We start from the raw sequence: 22,532 nt of genomic DNA, 5'->3' as shown, positions 1-22,532 counted from the left end.
AGATATTCGATAAAATGCTAGTAATATTCTACTATTCTTCATAAACACGTTATTCTTTTTTTTTCTTTTTTTTTTATTGAAAACACTATAGAAAATGCCTTATATATGTGTCATGTTCTTATTAATTTACTGTATATTGGGCTAGTGTCATGTCACACGTGTCAGGTGGCCTTCTCACCAAAAAATTCCTAATACAAAAACTGTAAAATTGATCTGATGTTTTGTTCGTGGTTTGCTTAAGAGATATGGCAATGCAATCTTCGCTGTTATTATTTGCGCTTCATGGTTTTGTCCATTGGAATCAAATGAGCAAAATTTAATTCTACTAGTATAGAAAAAAATAAAAAGTATGTAAAAAGTAAAATCACAAAAATAGGAAAATCGGAAAGTTTATAATTACTAGTAAGAATAATTATTTTGGTGTTGTTTTTTTTATAAAATCTACATTTTTTCATAATTTCTCTGTCAATGCACTTTTAGACACAGGAAAATGTTATGGAATGCTTTAACAGGGTCTGTGTATTGTAATTTAAGGTTATCATCAGAAGTTTTGCATATTGCCCCAGTTGCTTGCACCACACATCTCACACGCACTTTCTCTCTCACATCTCATATGCGCTTGCTCTCTCTCACGCACAGTCTTGCTCTCTCTCTCTCACTTGTCACATGCTCTTGTTCTCTCTCTCACACGAGCTTGCTCTCTCTCTCATGCGCGTTTACTCTCTCTCACACGTCTCACATGCGCTTTCATTCTCACATCTCACACGCGCTTGCTCTCTCACATCTCTTTCTCTCTCACATCTCACACGCGCTTTGCGCTTTCTCGCTAACATCTCACACGCGCTTTCTCTCTCACATCTCACAAGCGCTTGTACCCTCACTCTCACACGTGCTTGCTCTCTCTCACACACACGCTTACTCTCTCACACACATGCGCTCGCTCTCTCTCACACCTGCACTTCTCTCTCTCACACACATGCTTGCTCTCTCTCATACACGCACCTCTCTCTCACACACACACATGCTTGCTCTCTCTCCCACACGCACTTCTCTCTCTCACACACTTGCTTGCTCGCTCTCATACACGCACTTCTCTCTCTCACACACATGCTTGCTCTCTCTCACACACGCACTTCTCTCTCTTATATATGCGCTTGCTCTCTCTCACACACGCACTTCTCTCTCACACACACGTGCTTGCTCTCTCTCACACATGCAGTTGGTCTTTCTCACATACTGCTCATTACAGTAGCAGTTGTGTAATACTCTACCAGAAAATCGTCTGTATAACATTAGTAAAAACTGCATGTTAAACCAACAATTACATAGGGCTATAGCAGTAAATGGGTTCTACTCCTTCAATAATATGACAATCGCAATCCATCGGGGAGAACACTACAATCTACCGTACGCCGTTTAATCTGGCAAGTATTGGTACTCCTCCCTTCAGTTGTACCTTCATTAGGTTGGAGTACAAATAATGCAAACGTTTTTTAAAAGTTACTGTATTAAACAATTAATTACATAATTTGCGGTATTTTAAAATCTTGTATGTTGCAATTATATTTATAAAAAAGACTCCGCTATGATTTTCTTTTCTTTTTCATTTTATTTGTTTATTGCTCTACTGCTTTTCTTCTTTATTTAGCCTTTAATTACTGTATTTGTGTATGATTGAAAAATGTTAAACGCGACGAAGTCAATGGTGCTAACTGTGATATTCTTTAATTTTTGTACTTCATTGTTATTCAAAACAAATGATAATAAATTATATGGCTTTTACCACATATAAATTTAGTTCACTTACTATCAGTGAAGTGTAAACATATCAACATTGTTATACACCCCTTAATTGATATACTCATGATTTTTCTACTGGATTAAAAGGGTATAATTTCAAGAATAGCATTCTTGCCTACACGACATGATAAATAGATTAATTTAAAAAATAACTGCTTTTTTTTACACATATTAAAAAAACTCATCAACCTACATCTCCAAAAGAAAGCAACCATAATAGCAACAGTTGATGTTAAGCAACAGCAAAACAAAACAAGAATATAACTGTCTTTTCATGGTTTAATTTGGCGTCTTTTTAATTAATTATACTATAATAACACACCCGCCTATTTGTCAACGTGAAGTTAATCACTATTATGTTCTAATTCGCCAGACTTAAACGAACATAAATTATTTATACAATAAAACTCAACACATGTATAAGAAATGAGCTCTCCTTGTGAGGGTAGCATACTTTTTATTAACCAATGTATAATAAATATAAATCAAACAGTTCGTTTCAATGTTCAGTTAAGCACACTACGGCTTATTATCTTTACTGAGACTCTAAAAACAGGCAGTCACACTGGCTCGATCACAGTCAGCCATCTATTAATAAATACAAATAAACACCAATCTACCAAACAAGAAATACAAGTTAGATAAATCACTTCTTTCAACATGAAAACAATAGATGGTCTTGGTGATAGTGGGGTTGGGTTTGGGGGAGGGGTAATACAGACAAGGCAGTAGTACGGCGTATGCTAACCGGCGTAAGGCAGAACTTCGAATAATAACATTATGAATTACATTTAAGTGATATCAAACAACAAGCACGAGGGCCCTCATGGGGTTTTTGATTATGTGATTACTTGGCCGTTTTTTTAATGATTATTTGATTATTAAGCCAAATATTTCATGATTATTTGATTACCTAGGACTGTATTTTTAGTTTATGATTATTTGATTACTAAAGATAAGCAAATATTTAATGATTATGTGATTATATTGGCAAAAAAATGGTGATTATGTGATTACTAGGACCCCCCCATGAAGGGCCTCAAGCACGAGGAACACGTACGCGCCAAAATCATACGATACCTAGAATGCGACAAGTATTGTCCATTGGAATACATTGTAAACATTACAGGTATTCTAAAACACGTGTTGATGTAAACAAACATACGTGTTTTACCAAAACAAATACATGTGCTTCCGTACTATTAATAAATATATCTACCGAATGTAGAAGATTTGTTTCATTATATCCTGTTATTTTCCTGGATACTGACAGAGAGAGCGACTTCAAAGTAGAATCTATAACAAAGGCGATAATGTCAACTTTACAATTGTCTACTTCCTATTATCAAGCAGTAACATACCATCTACCTCGTCATATGATGCTTACATATCTCAACTGATACGCTACGCTTGTGCATTTGTGCATGTTTACACTGTACGGATTGCATTAGTAGGGGTGTGCCTCTTACACAAAAACTGCTCCTAAAGAGTTGTGAGGAGAACACTTTATACGTTTTACGGTCACCATCATGAATTGGTTGACCGATACGATCAAACTCCGAAACAGTGGTGACGTTGCTTCGCTAAACTATAAAGTCAATGTAGCGAAGTAAATAGGACGTAACCGCTATTTCGGAGTTCGCGATACGATATGTCTCAACTAACTAGCGCCATCTTGTCACACTATTTTCCATCTCTATAATAATAATAATAATAATAATAATAATAATAATAATAATAATAATAATAATAATAATAATAATAATAAATTCTTTATTTAAAGAGGGTAACTCAATTAGAAATAGTCTAATTGTCATTGAGGCCCTCAAACAAAATACATGCATACAGTTAACATTCATACATTCATACATTAAATTACAATATATATTACTAGTATATACACAATTCAATCATTGAAATATACAAAGGGTAATAAATGACAATATTTGATATAGTTTTGTTAGAGGAAAACAAATTATTTAACTTGCATATAATTTTCAAGAAAATGATTATAACTATGTTTCTTGAATAATTCCACATTAGGACATTTTTTTTATTTCGAGTGGTAAATTATTCCATACTTTGGTTGCAGAATAATATACATCTCTATACATCAGCTACAATAGTCGTCTAAGGGAATGAACATTTAACTTCAAAGGGCGGCTGGTGATGTTGGGTTTTTTTCTAAATCTTCTGATCGCTATTTTGATGGGGAAAACATTCTGGTCAAGTAAATGACAAAAATATATTTTAAATCCAAATTATTGTCATACCTTATAGTGTTATAAATATTGAGGAAGAAAATTTGATTGATAGCGTTGAATAACTAAATAAAATTGATGGCGGTTTGCGCGAAAAGATTTTTTTCTGACTCAGTCAAAAAACCATATCCTCCTTCATCATTTGTGGTTAAATTGCTCCCTAATGTGTAATTTTACCAGTCATGGTATTTTTACTGACAGTGGATTCGCAAAGTCTGATAAACCGGATGCTAGAAAGGATTATCGTCTCCTACCATTCGGCAATCCTCGGTAGAATCCGCTTCTCTACTTCTATCCTTAGATGAGGGAACGAAATCGGCCGAGTTGTGACGATTGCGTCTCCTACCTATCAGATTTATCAGATTAGTTGGAAAATATACTTGGGTCATTGGGATCAAATATGTGTGACACAGATGACGATTGAATGATCATACATTATCATATGTCAAAGCCACAATCTCGTCATCCTTTCATCGTTTTATGTTATTCCCTAATACGAATTGGCCACGGCATGTTTGCTTATCATGAATCAGTTAAATTTTAAAGGGTGGAACCCCATTACCCGGGGGACATTAAGTATATACTATTCCAATACACATGTTAAATCCACTATATTTTCTACATAAGAAAATGTCTGTACCGAGTCATGAATACTACAGTTGTTATCCACTCGTTTGAAGTGTTTGGGCTTTCGATTGCTATTTGATTAGGGATTTTCCGTTTTGAATTTTCCTCGAGATCGGTATTTTTGACATTTTACTTATAACAAAACGGTTTTTCATTCAATTTGGGTTTATTTTGCAATCTTTGCTTAGAGTTTTGTGCATCTTTGTCCTTCCTTCTTACATATGTATTTACCAGGTTGGTGTCTTTTTTATTCATCTTATCGTTTTCAATTGCCTGTTTGGTATCATCTCACCACATTTATCAAGGAATTTGAAACCGTTTAACCAGAAAATGGACAGTAATTTGTCTCGAATTGCTGTTTATAAATAATATGAAGAAAAAATGTAAAAGTCAGTTTGCATCTGATAGGAGGGTTACAGACATACGCACAGACGAACTGAGAAAATACAAAACTGAGCCATAAAACCACTTGGTTTTTATTTATTAACTTTTAAAAGTAAAAATGCCACTATTATATAAAAACATATTAAAGAAGGAATATATACAACAAGCCTCAGAAATTCAATTACTGCAACAGTTGTTGAGATAATTTTTGCTCTTCCCCTTAGAAGCATAAACGGAAGCAATTATATAAAATTATAGATTTTGTTTGAATTCGTATAAATAATTACAGCCGCAAAACACTCGACTGTCTCTTATCCTAATTAAATTGGTTTATTGGTGTTCTATGCTTTGCTTACTTCTCATAGAAGAAGCATGCTTCCTGTTTTAATTCGAATGTCTTTCGCAAAGTCTAATCGTATCACGTCATGCTATATTTACATCGAAATAACTTTGGCATTTCATTTCTGAGTAAAGTGTGCCTGTCCCAAGTCAGGAGCCTGTAATTCAGTGGTTGTCGTTTGTTTATGTGTTACATATTTGTTTTTCGTTCATTTTTTTACATAAATAAGGCCGTTAGTTTTCTCGTTTGAATTGTTTTACATTGTCTTATCGGGGCCTATTATAGCTGACTATGCGGCATGGGCTTTGCTCATTGTTGAAGGCCGTACGGTGACCTATAGTTGTTAATAACTGAGAGCAGAATAAAAAAGGAAAAAACCAATTTTCCTCTTTTTTCACTCTAATTTCTGACAAGTGCAATTAGAGGCTAAATTTGGACCAGAACGTAATAAATTTATTCTATAACCCATGTATTTGAGAAAAAATCATGAAAAACAAAGACAATTCTGTTATATTAGTATTTATTTGTTACATTTCAAAATAAATTTATACTGAATTCTACACTTAGCTGTCCATTTTTAGTCAACTCTCTGTAAAGGATGCAACATAGAATAAATTTATTCTAAATGCATGGTGCTTTATGTATATGATCATTTATAAAATAAATTTATTATATAGAGCCTTAATATCTATTATTAGTTCGAGAAAATCATAGAATACATTTATTCTACATTTAATGTGATTTATGATTATAATAATATATAAAATAAATTTATTTTGAAAGTAAAGTAATCTGTATGGTGAGGTTGAGACGCAGAATAAAATTATTCTATGTTCAATGTGATTTTTGTCTTGTATAAAAATATATAAAATAAATTTATTCTGAAAGTACAGTTATTATATTAAGGTGGAGACACAGAATAAACTTATTCTACATTCAATGTGGATTAAAAGTATTATGATATATAAAATAAATTTATTTTGATAGTACAGTAATTATGTTAAGGTTGAGACACAGAATAAATTTATTCTGGTTATGAAAATATATAAAATTTGTTTAGGAAAAAATACACTGATCTGTATGAATTGTTTAGGCTACATAGAATAATTTTATTTTAAACCAGCGGTGTTTTTGATAATATTTGATATGTTCACATAATTTTACCTTGAAAATACATTTAGGTCAGAAAAAAATGTGTTCCTATATAATTTTCTATCTTTCATGTCTATTTACATGTAAGATTCATAAAAATGTACTTTATTTGAAGTTGCGATGTGACTGTTTATAAACCCAACTTAAGACAATGCATATATCTGCTATCAACAATGCAAAAGGACACTCCCTTGAAATATGAAAACATTAATTTCTTCTGCTGATTTTGTTATGTGGGACTGAATAGAAATACTGTGCAGCAATTTTAATAAAAACAAAATATCAATATATAAATGTCAAATAAACAGATAAGAAATAGTAAAAGTTCAACAGGTTTTTCTTAAATTGAAAATATATCTTTTTTTAAAACATGTCTCTCTCTGTAGATGCACGTGCTAAAAATTGTCTTTTTTCTTGCTTCTGGATAGGCCTGATCTGAAAGAAATAACGACAAATTCAAAACAATTTCAACCATACCAAAATTTATAATCTTTGATAAAGAAATTGTCTGTCTTTCTTTTAATCTTACTTATGATGTCCATTTTGCTTATATAATATTATTCACTCTCTTTATTGTAATTAATAATAGTCTTCCTCTGTGTTGAAGTCCGTACTTTGACCTATGATGATTTACTCTTATAAATTGTGACTTGGATGGAGAGTTGTCTCATTGGCACCTATACCACATCTTCTTATATCTATTGCCTCTGGATACAGCAAGATAAAGATAGCTATGCTATGCACTTGAACAGTAATTATTGATTTTTAATTTATACAATAAATGGATTACTCATTAAACTTTTACAATTTAAAAGTCAACAATCTATCAAATTAAAACCTCATTATTACATACCTAATCTTCATCTTCAGAGACACTGAATAAGTCAGGACTGAATAACAATCTAGTCTTTTTTGCTGGTGTTTCATAACAGTTTTCTCACTCTACAAGAAATATTTGAAGTTTAAAATGCAGGAACACTTACTCTGTTATTGTTTTTCTTCAGGTATATTTCTTTATTTTTATCAGGATTGGCATGTATCATTCCCAACTTCCTGAATATGCATGTAATATTTGCCATTGGACATTCAGCCAGTCATGATCAATCAATCAATCAATCAATCATAGAGTCTTAAAACAGATGAGTGGTTCATGCCTAGGAGACAGCGAACTGAATACACAAATAATAATTAAAATCAGGTTTCATTAAGTCTTAAACAAAACACAGGACTGGTGTTAACAATACTTTTACCTATCCCATTTAACATACCAGAAAACAAGTAAGACATGTTCCAAAAGGAACAGCAGCTTCCTCGGGTAAAAATGTGAGTAATGTACCCAACACATTCTCCCTTCAACAAAATATTCATTTTCCTCTCAAAACGTTAAAGATGCGCGTTCAGCACTCTGATACAAAAATATATTGAAATTTAGGTACATGTACTTTAGTCAACACTTTACACATTTTATTACCAAAACATGAGTGCAAATGTCTCGCCTTTGTCTTACTTATCATTGAAATCATATTGAAAGTCTTTAGTACAATTATCAGGTATTAACTTTATCAATGCACAACTACAATGTATGACACAACTAAAAATTGTCCAATGAACCATAAAAATGAAGTCGAAGTCAATTGAGACCTGTCAGACGGACATTTCCAACTGACAATGATTCCATACATGATACACCCTATATAGTGGTGCTACTGTTTAAAGTATCTGAGAAATAGACCAAACCACAAACACTATACATTGGCCAATGAACCATGAAATTGAGGCCAAGGTCAGACGGAACCTGTCGGGTGGATATGTACACCTTACAATCATTTCATTACTAGTTATAGTATCTAGATACGGTCTTGCTTAAGTTACTTTATTTTTGATAACTGATCCATGGAATAAGGTCGAGGTCAGGTTAACCCTACATGTACCTAGCTGGCGAATATGTAAATGTTGATAGGAACCCATATACCAAACAAAGTTATCATATTACTCATAATAAGTGAGTTTTTCATTTAACAAAACAAAATGTATCAAGCAGTTACTGAACCATGAAAATGAGGTTGCCGGGACAATGACATATGACAGAAGGAAATTTCGTAACATAAGGTATGAAGCATTTAGATTGTCTAACTTATAAAATATAATGCTTCAAACAAATAGTGTACACCATCGTCGCCGCCGTTGCTTGGTTGCAATACCTACCATGCCATGTCTCGCTTACAGGCGAAAAAAAAACCCAAATCACTGCTCAACAGACATCAACGTTTCATATAAACCTCTGAAGAAAGAGATACCTTTCTGAGAAATATTTTTTCCTGAAAGGACCCTTTAATTTGTATTCATGCTGGACTATATTTCTTCCAGAGTTTAATCGTTAATACACATGATATATATGCTACACTTTTACTATTTTATATAATATTTATGAAAAATTTACTGTTGTTAAAGTGTGTACATTTCCCTCGAGATACAATGTATATTATTTACCATTTAAAATTCCTTGCAGTCAGAATTAATACATTTTTTTAAAAATTATTCGAAAATGCCTGCCCATAACAAGTATTAATTTGATGACCATTCGGGCATTCATTTGAGAAGAAAAATTCGACTGAGGTGTGTTTTTTCAGGGAGGTTCTTTTAGTTCGAAAAGGACATCTGTGGTCTACTAAAACAGTGCATAGTTATGAAAATTTGTCAACAGAAGGCATGAAAGGCTTATAATATCTATGTTAATATATAAATACATAAAATAAATACTTACAAACTTCTGTTGTCTATCCTGATATGTTCCTGGTGCCGTTTCAACCACGACAAATACAATACACAAACGGACATTGAATCGTCGCTCCTAATCTTTGAATAACATTTGAAACAGACCTTTCCTCCATGTACTAACTCGAATAATTCAGCGCCCCCTATCCACTACTTTTCTCGAGGAAATGGTTCATGGATTGATCGAAGTGATCGTAATATAAAGACTGGATTATTCGGGTTATCTATGTACTGACAAATATATTAAGATAGAGTCAAATGCACGCTGTGAATTTATTATGTAATTTCCGTCGTTTGTTTGTCATTATCTATCGTGCGAAATTTTACTTTCGGATGTTTATAATTTATTAGGTTTATATGATCATGGAAGTATTATATTGACAGGAACTCCAACGAAAAATTAGCACATTCGCACCCCACTGATTTCTTTAGGAAAATAAAAGGTTCCGACTCAGTATGTCAAGTATGTGATAACTCCTTTGTGGGGTATCTGCGATGCCGCCTTCGCGTGTGTAGTTTACAGAAACTGATCTTATCACGTGACCTGTTATCGAGGGTCTAATCTACCTACCAATGTAAATAAACACGGAAACTCCCGTGGCTAATTGCGAATCGCTACATGAATAACGACACCTGTTTCTATTCAATAATTAAAGACTACAGCTGAAACAATCTTAAAAATCGGTCCATATTTAACAGAGTGACAAAAGAAAAATAACTGTATTTGGAAAGAAGATAAGATTATTTTTAGTTTTGTCTAATATGTTTTTATCACTAGAACTAGGAAATCGGAAAATATCGGATTATGCAGATTACATGACTCTGAAGTAGAGTGTTTGCAGAAAATAATTTGATGTCCGTGTAGTGTGCCTGATGGCGCCTGATAACTCAAATTTTAAGTTAAAGATTGTAAATTTTAATCGAGTGTAACACAAATATTAATAGTTTCTCGATCGTAAAATGTAACTTAACATATTTATAGAAATTGTTTTAAGCACTAAGAGGTGGATAATTATACTCCCGTGATTGTCTCTAGTATGTATCAAGTTAAAACACAGATTACATGTACACCTTTTTTTTTTTAAATTCAACCTGGTCCGAGATTGCTCTGGCGTCTGACGGATTTGCTTTGGGAAATTTATAAAATTTTCTTTTTGTTGAAATGAATGAAACATTTGACACCAGACTTTCAGTAAACAATTCATTAAGTGCAAAAGGGGGATGGTTAATTTTTTACTACAACTGAATCAAATGAAGAATAGCATTACTTTTTTTCCAGTAAACTGATATGGCGGAACTGTGGTGGAAAAATTTTGTTTTGCAGTCGGGTCCAGGGACGTAGCTAGAACGAAACGATGTGCAAGCAAATACCGCCGAGCGAAGCGATGCGAAAATTTTTTGGGACCCTTTTATGCAGATTTTTTTTTCTTCGGTTTTCGGTCATAGGACGATTAAAAGAGGAGCTACATGTAGAAAGGACTTATAAAACAATTTATGAATGAAAACTATTAATTAATCTTCTGAATAGAGTAAATCATGGTAAATTGAATACATAAACAACACATTTTTGTGATACCGAAATTACTCAAAATTGTCCAAAATCTACTCTTCGGTTCTAGGCAGAAACGAACTTCTCTATTACTTTGTCAATTATAACACTGAACTCCCGATGAATATGCAGTAATGCTAGCGATGATAACCTGTCGTTGTTCATTGTTGATCGTACATTTGTTTTCAACAGACGTAGTACCTTGATATATCTCCACGGTAGCACTCGCGAGGTGTTATATATCAGCGTACGTGTTCGCCATCGAGCGACCTCCCAATTGAATTCGTCAAAATTACATCAGGTCAGTTTCGTATGTCTCGGCGCAAAGAAGCGATTTAGGAGATAACTGTATTGTATTTTAAGCTCCGATGGCATCAATTGGGGATTTGATGGTCGCAAATTAAGTTTACTGGCGACGCCTTAGCGGAGACAGTAAACAGGTATTTGCGACCATCAAATCCCAAATTGGTGCCGTCGGAGCTTAAAATACAATATTGTTATCTCCATTCTAATGAAACTGACAGAAAACAACGTTAAAACATGTATTTAAAATCTGTCATATGCCGTCTGTGCTTGCGCGTACGCCCCATAGCATCACATGTCAATTGATGCCATGTAAGAAAGTGACGTTATCCAATCAAAATGAACGTTACCAACGTTGTTGCATTAGAATTTCTAATAATACCAGACGCGACTCCACTCTCCAGTTTCATTATCATATGGTCTATGAACGTAAAATATAATGAGACTTTCCAATACTGTTTTGGCGTGTTTGCAGGGTGATTGTCTTGTTGTCTGTCGAACACATCGCCTCGATATCTGATAAATCTAATGCCGATTGGTATATTATCTCATTCCAAACATAAACCGTACTCAGTAAAATGTGCTCCGAAACTACATGTCTTAGACTGAGTATAACAAATTCAAATCTTGTAAAAGATACAAGTTACTGTCCGATTTTGTCATGATCTCCAATTAAACTTTTATTTTGAAACCAAATGCCGTTATTTAATGACATTTCATTAATTAAAAAAAAGTGACAACATATGTGTTTCCTTTCACCATTTAATTTATATTTTTATTTTGCCATATTTTTTTTTGCATGCCGAATCGATGTGCACGCAACTGCGTGTTAGCGTATATGCAGCTACGCGCCTGGGGTCCTTCACACGGAATCATCTTTTCTATTGAACATGTTTCAGATTTACAAAAGCAATAAAACTCTTCAATTTCTTCTCCGATATTTTTTTCAAATTCTTCATCATCAAAATCGTGCATGTCCATATTGATTAGTGAAATATTTGTAAATGTTGATAGTTTATTAACATAGAAAACCTAAAAACTATAAATTGTCAACTGTCAAATATTGGCATCCTCGTTAAATGTCATATCCTTGACATTTATGTATACATCCGGTTACTTCGGTAAATTCCGTAATTACGAGTATCCCGAAAACGTCGTTGAACCCATGCATCGATACAACTAATTGAAAGATGTCAAATTAATTAACAGATACTTAACGATTTTGCGGCATCGCACTATAAACGTTTGAAGCCGGTTTGTTGGAGTTCCTGTCAATATAATACTTCCATGATATGATCTAGTTAGCATGTTGTTATATGCAGATGATCTTGTTTTTATCACTGAGAATGAGAGTGATTTACAAAAAATATTAGATGTTTTGAATATATGGTGTTGTACTAATGACCTAACTGTTAACTTAGAAAAATCTAAAATAGTACATTTTAGAACACAGTCTGTATCTAAATCAAATTTTTCATTTTTGTTTAATGGTAACAATGTAGATATTGTTTCCCAATACACATATTTAGGTTTATTGTTTACTGAGCATTTAAGCTATGATAATATGGCAAAAGCAGTTGCTAAAGCCGCCAGTAGATCGTTGGATCTGTTAATATCCAAATGTAAAGCTAATGGTGGATTTCAATATTGTACATTTACAAAATTATTTGATACACTTGTATGGTCTGTAATAGATTATGGTGCCTCTATATAGGGAACACGTGATTTTTCATGTATAAATAGTATTAAAAATAGAGCCATGCGTTTTTTCATGGGTGTAGGAAAATACACGCCTAATATGTCTTTGTATGGTGACATGGGCTGGATGCCATGTAAAATCAAACAGTGGACTAGTGTTTTTAGAAACTGGACACGTTTTAATAAAATGAATGATGATAGAGTAAATAAAAAAGTGTTTATATGGGGTAACACATGTAAAAAAGTCAAAAATTGGCATTTTAGAGTAAAAAGTTTAAAGAACTTAATATGGAATATTTGTGCAATGGTGCTATTTTGAACAAGGATTTAGTTAAGAATATTGAAAATGTATGTTTTGAAAAATTTAAGGGAGAATGGTATGACAAGATTATGTCAGATGATAAAAATAAATTACGTACATATAGAATGTTTAAATATGTATATGGCGTAGAAAATTATTTAATTTTTAATATACCAGGTAGATACAGGAGTGCTTTAGCAAACTTTAGATGCGGTGTAGCACCCATCAGAATTGAAACTGGTCGTTATGAGAATATTGATATTGAAAATAGATTATGTTTTAACTGTACTGATGACGTTGAAGATGAAAAACATGTTTTGTTAAACTGTCCTGTATATTCAGAGATTCGTAATGTTATTTTTAACCATGCTAGTATTGTTGATGAGAATTTTTTACATATGTCTGATAATGAGAAATTTATATTTCTTTTTACAAATGAAAATATGGTATTTTATACTGCCAAAATCTGCTATGAAATTTTAATAAAGCGAAAATGTATTTTATATTCGTGATTGTTGACTTAAGTTGTATTTGTATTATAATTTAAAAAAAAAATGTTTTATAGTCTCTCATAACTCTTTATAGAGTGGCTCTTGTTGTTAATTTGTGTTTTAAAAAGCTGTATATTTTATATGTAACAAGTGGTGAGACTTTAATAAAGTATTTGTCTTGTCTTGTCTTGTCTTGATCACGATGGCTACAGTATGTGGTCATTAAAATATGATATGGGTAATTAGCATATGATAACAAATCGTGTTTGAAGAAAGAATCGTAAGATTTTATATTACAATTATCTTTTTCGTTTAGTTCTTAAAATTAAAAATCATTTACGTTATTAAAAAAAATCGAAGTTTTGAATATACCAATATTTTTTTTTTTGTATAGGAACATTTATTCCATAGAAAAACAAAAGAATATTGGGTATCGATCCGTGACACAAAATGAATATCAGCACATTATAAAACACATACACAAAATAAGCAAAGGAACGCGCTTTAATTGCTCAAAGTCACATTAAACCTTCAACATGCAACAAAAAGGATCTCACAACACTGCAAATGTAAGACGACCACTAGCAACAGCCAGAGCGAAATAGTTTGCAAAAACAATTTGAATAGACTTCGTAAGATGTTACACCACCATTTTGGGTACGTTCAAAAAGGAAAGAAGTACGTATTTAAAACAAAGTAGTTCTTACGTATTTAAATCAAACTTTATTATATGCAGAATAATTTTTTGTAAGTTATATAGATATCAAATGAAAGGGTAAGGACTGCTGATCCTTGTAGAACACACATTTGACAGATGAATACAAATGATAAAAATAGTTATGAATTAATTCTATAAAATTGAGGGCGTATATTGCCTGTTACTCCGATATGAAGTACCTAGTTGGTGTATCCAAAGTTATAATATAATTTGTACAGTCTGATGTGTAAATAATGGTATACTTATCCCCCATATATATATTTGCATGCTGTTTTTTTTTTGTGTGTTGACGACCGAAATACTGCACTGTAGACTTACAGTTAGGGTTTTTTTTTTGCTTGTGAGAGAAACATGTTTAACCCCGCCACATTATTTATGTATGTGCCTGTCCCAAGTCAGGAGCCTGTAATTCAGTGGTTGTCGTTTGTTTATGTGTTACATATTTTTCGTTCATTTTTTTACATAAATAAGGCCGTTAGTTTTCTCGTTTGAATTGTTTTACATTGTGTTATCGGGGCCTATTATAGCTGACTGTGCGGTGTGGGCTTTGCTCATTGTTGAAGGCCGTACGGTGACCTATATAGTTGTTGATGTCTGTGTCATTTTGGTCTTTTGTAGATAGTTGTCTCATTGGCAATCATACCACATCTTCTTTTTTATATTAGCTTATTGTTCCTGCTTTCCGTAAAAAAAGAATGGCTTTTCCATGATATTATATGTTACATTGCTCCTACCAAACAAATAATGAAGGTTAAGAAAACATTCGTTTATATGTAATGAAAGCATTTGAAGACTGGTACGATTGAAGTTAGAATAATGTGTCTTGGAAGAGTGGCATGTCTTCTTAAAAGTTATTTGTATCTTCTGAAAAAAACGTCAAAAAATCTGACGCAGTTTGTCTAGTACAAAACGTGTAAATAACATAAAGCATGTTGTCATTCTGGGTGTATGTATGTAAAAGCTACCACTGGAAATCAGACATCGTTTTTATCGTCATCCTCATCATTCTTTATATAAATAATGACCGGAGTATCTTATGGTAAAAAGGGACATAAAAAAATGGTTAAAACTTTGCTCCATCATGGTTATCAATCTAAATAAATATAATTCTCTAATTTCGTTATTCTCTTATAAAATACAAGCACTATCATGGTTCTGGATTTATCCGGGTTATTGTTTCATATGTAAATTTTAAAATAATAAATGGCGAATTAACTAAAAAAAATATATAAACTATGAAAGAACGAAGCACTTACTTCAAAGTTGATTAAACCCGCGGGGATTTCAAGAAAGCTTTTTACACAAGACAAAGTCATTGAAGAGATTTCATTACGAACCTATCTACTGGATTTATTGTTATTTGTTCAAGTCCTGAATATGCACGTAATTTTAGCCACATCACGTTCAGCAAATTTAAAAATCGTCTCCTTAATTTTTTTTATCTGAAAACGATGAAAGCTCATTTAGTCGAGGGTTTCGTTGTATAATTAATCAAGCCCCCCCCCCCCCCCCCCCCGTAGTATCTTTGTCCGCCCTGATGCCGTTTCCTCCTTCGACTCACTAAAAATCGAGTTATATTAGTCAAGTTACCGCCACTGGATATGAAGCATGTACAATGTACAGATTTATCATTAGCTTTGAAGAGAATGGGATACCAAACAACATATCCATATTTTTGTTTCGCCTATATATTTTTAGCCTTAAAGTTCTTTTACATATTTTTAAATTGTTGAAATTTCTATTACAATTAATGCACTTTTGATTATAAGTTGAAACAATATATATATAATTAATTATATATAATATTACCTTAACAACACATGCACGCGATTTTTTGTTTCTTGATCTTTTCGTTTTTAGGGGCCTGAGGCTATGATGGTTCAAACCTCGCACATGGCAGTTGCGTTCAAATGCAATCTTAAAAAATAAAGTTGAGAATGGAAATGGGGAATGTGTCAAAAAGACAACAACCCGACCATAGCACAAACAACAGCAGAAGGTCACCAACAGGTCTTCAATGCAACGAGAAATTCCCGCACCCTGAGGCGTCCTTCAGCTGGCCCCAAACAAATATATATACTATCAGTGATAATGAACGCCATACTAAACTTCAATTTGTACACAAGAAACTAAAATTAAAAATAATGCAAGACTAGCAAAGGCCAGAGGCTCCTGACTTGGGACAGGCGCAAAAATGCGGCGGGGTTAAACATGTTTATGGGATCTCAACCCTCCCCCTATACCTCTAGCCAATGTAGAAAAGTAAACGCATTACAACAGGCACATTAAAATTCAGTTCAACAGAAGTCCGAGTCTGATGTCAGAAGATGTAAACAAAGAAAATAAACAAAACGACAATAATATACAAATAAAAACAGACTACTAGCAGTTAACTGACATGCAAGCTCCAGACTTCAATTTAACTGATTGAAAGATTATGTCTTCATCATATGAATATCAGGCACAATCCTTCCCGTTAGTGGTTTAGTATCATTTATTTAGTAATGATTCTTTATGTCGTAACTACAATTCCGTTCCCTTTTCAGGAATGTGACCCGTCGAATTATTACCGAGTTTGTAATAACATGACCAATACGACGGGTACCTCACGTGAAATTCTTCCCGTTAGGGGTTTAGTATATTGATTGAATATAATTATCAGTTTTCACGACAAAAATCTTAGATTCTCTCTTGGCATTCCGGCTTTCTCCACCATTACAGTTTGATAACCACGAAATGAACAATATTGTGCTGAAAGTTACGTTGAACACTAATAAATCGATATTTCGGTTTTAGCACCTAGACTCAAGGCATAGGGTTTGAAGATCGATTGGAAAAAAGCAACCGTTTCTAATCACAATGTTTCATAATCAAAATAATGCTTTACTTTGAATACATGGAGGGCAAGGCCTCAACCTATATATACGTTCTCACAAGTACGAGGGTCAGGATGGGGTCAAATTTAAACCATTTTTCTCTTACTGTTCTTTCTATTTTTTTTGTTCATCATTCTCTATTCTGTAAACCCCCATCCACAGCCTCAGGTATAGACGAAGTGTCATATATGTGGTCTAGTAATGTCAGCAGTGTGATCTGCACATTTATCATTTTGTAGAAAAAGATGAACGGGTGGTGTTTATACATTGTTGGTGTTTATACATTGTTTTGATGTAAGATATGATACATCTTTTCTATAAAATCGATTGATTGACAGACTGTTGGTTGCTTAACGTGCAGTGTCAAATAGTTCATGCATGCATGCACGGAACGAGAAGCTATTTTAAAGCAATACATACCATGGGGAACCTGTAATAAGGGTAGACCGGGATGAAGTGCGGTAAGCTTTTTATAAATCTTTAAAAACAATAAAAAGAAAGGATAAGACAAAATGGTACACATTCTCAAACGCCTATTTATCGGTAATAATACTTGAGGGTCTTGTTGGAGTTGATAGAATATCGAATCACGGGACTGGGAAACGCAGAATAAAGGACAAAACATATAGCATATACAAAAAAAATATAAAGAATAGAAAATAAAAGGATGATCAAATAGAGAATAATGAGCAAAATTATAATGAATAGAAATAATGTTTTAAAAATTAAAAGAATACAAAATCGATGGACCATCCATCCAGACCATTATACTTTTGTAGTTGTCCATTTTTGATTAACATATTATTTTATTAGAATGATATAAAATGACCACACATTAATAACCTCTATGAAATGACACAGATTCAAATAATTTACAATCTTCGATTTGTTTAATTCATGTTAGCAAACAAGTGCCGCATATCTATCTGAAGTTGTTAAAATAATTATTGCTAATTATAACAAACGCGGCTTAACAGCCTTATCATTTTATGTAATGCACGCGTACGTTGATTGTAGGCCCCTAGTGTTACCACATGCCGAGAAGACTTCAAATGGAAACACAAGATAATTAATGACAAGACGTAGGACACTGATCTGTAATTTTGTATGATATGATCACTTGGTATTTCTCTCTATGTACGTGCAATGAAGATGACAGACAAGTGGAAATTAAAAGGAGGGAAGACAAGTTGAACATAGACGGGATAGTTTTGCAGTTTCGTTTATGAAACATTCATCACAGTTCAAGAAATTGGAGGTTAGTTTTGCTCAGTATACTAGAGGTGGGATTGGGGGTGGGGTCAAGGATACTGGGATCCCCTCATAGATCTCCGACATATATGCTCAATGCATACTAGACGTTTTACAAGTCTCTGCGTATGCCCCTTTTCAAATCCTCGATCGATCTGCATCTGCGAATATCAATTTGCATATTTATCTACGATATTACTATTACTAGATTTATTTCACTTGACTGGGCGGAGTTTAAGAAGTTCGCTTATTTAAGACCAGTCCATCTATAGACAGGAGTTTTGGGATAAGATCATCAATGAAGTGTCCAGTTATTCGTCTCATATCATACACTCAGTTCTTTTGTATATGCGTTTGGTGACACTGATTAGTGATTAGAATTCAATAATAATTATAACGACAATCATCCTTATCACACACATCTTCAAATAGACTGTCCTTATGCGAATTAAAACATAAGCTCCGCCCGATCAGTTGAAAAAAACGTTGGTAAATATACATCAGAATATCGATCATTAATAAACAAGAACAATTTGGAATATAACATTTATGGAACGCCACAACTGCCTATGATAACGATAATCATATCATTAAGGAAAGAGGTATATCATGAAGCAAATTAAATTAAATGTTCATTCTATAACTAAATTTATCTATACTACTCTGACAATTTGTTATATCACTAAGATAAATTAATATACTACAAGTGTGGACACAGATCAGTGTGGATAGTATGTTTGGATGTTTGACAGTGTTTTGTATGACAAAAGAAGTTCTATGTTTTTCCCATTGGTTTCTATATTATTAACTATGTTGCATAATATGACAACCAACCTGAGCATTGGGAGAGTTGTTTATTTTATATTTAGTTTTTTATGTTCAAGACAGGCATACAAGAGCTCGAGACACTAATTGCATCAATTACCAAATGATTATGTCAGATAGAGTATGTTCCACATTCTTGATTTTGGATATATTTTGAAGCTAGTAGAAGAGGAACACATAACAAGTTAATTTTTTCATGGTATGATTTTTTTTATATTAAAGATGGTAGCTGAAAACATGTATTTGCTTACTATTTGTATGGTTCTATTTATATTACTTTGTGGAGAATCAACATTATCATAAGTAAAAGATTTCGTTTAAATGTCGAAATTGTTTCTCAGATAAGAAGACATTTAATAGTTTTTAGTAATTAATTAACTCAGATTAGAAGACATTAGTAATGACAATGCCTGACATGATGCTTGGGGCTAGATGAGACTCAGTTGTATTGTTAATTACCCCCCCCCCTTTTTTTAAACATCCCTGACTCCGACTCTGAAGACTATGCCTTAAAACAAGGAATTGTATATTTAAATATAATGATTCCATGCTTAAAGTGAAGAATATATATAAAAGATTGGGTGCATGTTATTTTCTCTTTTTAATTCATAAGTTTGAACGTAAATTTATTAGATACATATTATTTATTATCTTTTTTATGATAGTAATAATGTTTCTAATTGGTAATCTCATTATTATTTACTACGGGTGAAAGTTGAAGTAATCTTTAAACATTTAAAAAATTAAATGTTCACTTTCTTCACGCTTAGTCTTAGAACAGCTGTTAGGACACACTAGCTATGAAATTGTTGCATAGAAAGATGGAACATGTACCTATTATTTGAGCAAAAAGTGAAAGATACCCAGGGGCGGGACCAGCCATTTTTAAAAGAGGGTTCTAAACATTTGTTCCAATTTAAAACCATTGATCGTCAAAAAAGGGGGCGTTCAAAGCGCGGAACCCTAACTGGCTCCGCCACTGAATCCAAAGGATATTTATACTCATAAGTCTATGAAACAATAAAACACCATTGCGAAAAACAAATAAACGACCAATAGACTATTTTATGTAAAAAAACTAGTTTTGAACATTTTCATAAGTACCTAAAGAACTGTACTCACACTCTTATGAAATCTGTTTGGCACACAGAACAATTGACAAAAAGTCTCCATCTTCATGGATAATATGACCATTTCAGTCAAAATATAATACGCTGTTCTTTATAGGTCACCAGACACTTCTATCAAAAGGAATTTATAAAGAAACACAAAAGTTTAGAAGGCAGACAAAATGACAGAAGTTACTACAACCGCAGAGAACATTAGTGAAGGATACATTTTGAGAAAAATCTACAGAGGTAATTTAAAAGATTAAACTTTTAACTGGTTTGCAAGAAATATCTTAGAATGCTGAAATTAAGAATCATAATTGTTGTTTTATAAAAAGTGTTCTTTCTTATCTCATCGCAAAAGGTTTTGAAAGTGCTAATATAATTCATATTTTGACAATTGTAGTTCGGCCGGAATTGTTGTTAGTGAATTAAAAGTCATTATTTTAAGAATGCGTGCAATGTATCGGTTACTCTATGAAAAGGAATATATTATGAATTTTAGAGCGAGGGCCTGATATGTGATGTGCAGTTGTACAATCATTTGCATATCTTATTTATACGGTGATCAGATCCGGCTGCTCCTTTAGTCCTTGTACATCTCTCTGAAACATTTGCTTACTTTACAAGTTACAGTTCGTTTTTGACAAGGTTAGTGTAAGATGTTGCATGGGTGGCATAACTTTTACCATCTTGAGTTATGTCCATTTATAAACATAAAAATTGCTGGATTTTTCGCTTCTGTTCTGTAACTTTAGTTTGCCTCAAGCAAATGTAATAAATCGTATACACAATGCATATGCATATTACCATAAAACACAGATCAAGGTTTAAATTGAGTGGCATCAATTCTACCGTTCTTGAGTTAAGGCCATTTATAAACATAAAAAATGCTGAATTTTTCGTTTCCGTTCACTAACTTTAGTTTGCCTCAACCGAATGTTAAAATCACAAATCAGTCTTAACTACTTTAATCGTGTACATGTATCTGAATGTGGAAGTTGACACGTGTATATTTACGAGCGGGGGCATTTGTAGCTCATAGACACATTTTCCAATTTTTTTATATGCACTGTATTTTTTATTTGATCTTTCAGATAGCTTTGGTTGAACGGAATAATGGAAACATGTATTTGGGAATATTAGAAGATAAAATGTTGACATTTACAAAGATAATTGTTCGAAAAGTTAAGAAGAGTTTGAAGATGAATAATTCCAACTACAGATCTGTATGTCACTAAAAGATCAGATTACTTAACGATTAGTACCAGTTGCATTATAACGAAGCTTGTCTCTTGTGTGAAAAAAAAAAACCCCAAAATTATTCTAACAGATGACCAGTGACAAAACATTGAACAAAATCTTCAGGATTATATAAGCAAACAAAAAAGACTTAGATGTGTTTTTGAACTGTTTGTATGCCATCACATGACAAATCGAAACGATAAGGAAATTGATTTTTGGCCATATAGCAATTCTGTTGTTTTACATGGATTCTGAACTGTTCCGCTAGAATATTTGTGATAAGATAAACTGGACAGAAATTTTTTTTTTTGGGGGGGGGGATAATTTTCACTCATTACAGATTTCAGAAATTGAAAAAGAAAATTTCAAATATCATGTTGCCAAAAAAATAGAGGGGCAAGGGTATATTTTTTGGGGGTGAGGGTTCAAATAGCAACGGCATAGTGTATTGCACAAAAGCATAAAAAAAGAGGTAAATTTATTTATTTATTTTTATTTTTTTTTGGGGGGGGGGGGCAATTCGCAACAGCATAGTGTATTGCACAAAAGCCAAAAATTAAATATAAATTCAAATGATATAACCAATTCTAAGTTTTTTTTGGCTACAGTTATTCTGTGTCAGAAACCTATATTGCATCAAATATTTAATTACAATCCAAATTCAGACCTGTATCATGCACGAACATTGTGTCCATTTTTGTCCCAAATGTTTAGGATTTGACCTCTGCGGTCGTATCCAGCTGCGCTTGGCGAAGCAATTTATTGTATCAGTTTGTCTGTAATAGATAAGACCGATGGAATTTTCTTTTAAATTATTTTAATTTTTT

General features: G+C 32.9%; 2 long non-coding RNA genes across 2 annotated transcripts; one reads left to right on the top strand and one right to left on the bottom strand.

The window, feature by feature from the left end:
* Positions 1–5,915: 5,915 nt before the first annotated feature.
* Positions 5,916–9,533, bottom strand: LOC143083451 (uncharacterized). Its single transcript, XR_012980712.1, has 3 exons — positions 9,329–9,533; positions 7,418–7,506; positions 5,916–6,999 (listed from the first exon to the last, which is right to left on the bottom strand). It is a non-coding gene; the product is annotated as an uncharacterized LOC143083451 (long non-coding RNA).
* An 8,249-nt stretch (positions 9,534–17,782) lies between these two features.
* LOC143083450 (uncharacterized) lies at positions 17,783–22,006 on the top strand. The gene is made up of 3 exons (XR_012980711.1): positions 17,783–18,533; positions 20,579–20,709; positions 21,558–22,006. It is a non-coding gene; the product is annotated as an uncharacterized LOC143083450 (long non-coding RNA).
* The last annotated feature ends 526 nt before the right edge of the window (positions 22,007–22,532 follow it).

This window comes from Mytilus galloprovincialis, chromosome 7, assembly GCF_965363235.1.
Source record: "Mytilus galloprovincialis chromosome 7, xbMytGall1.hap1.1, whole genome shotgun sequence".
NCBI lineage: Eukaryota > Metazoa > Mollusca > Bivalvia > Mytilida > Mytilidae > Mytilus > Mytilus galloprovincialis.
The sequence above is the reverse complement of the archived record's forward strand: the minus strand, read 5'-3'. Positions and strand labels throughout refer to the sequence as shown.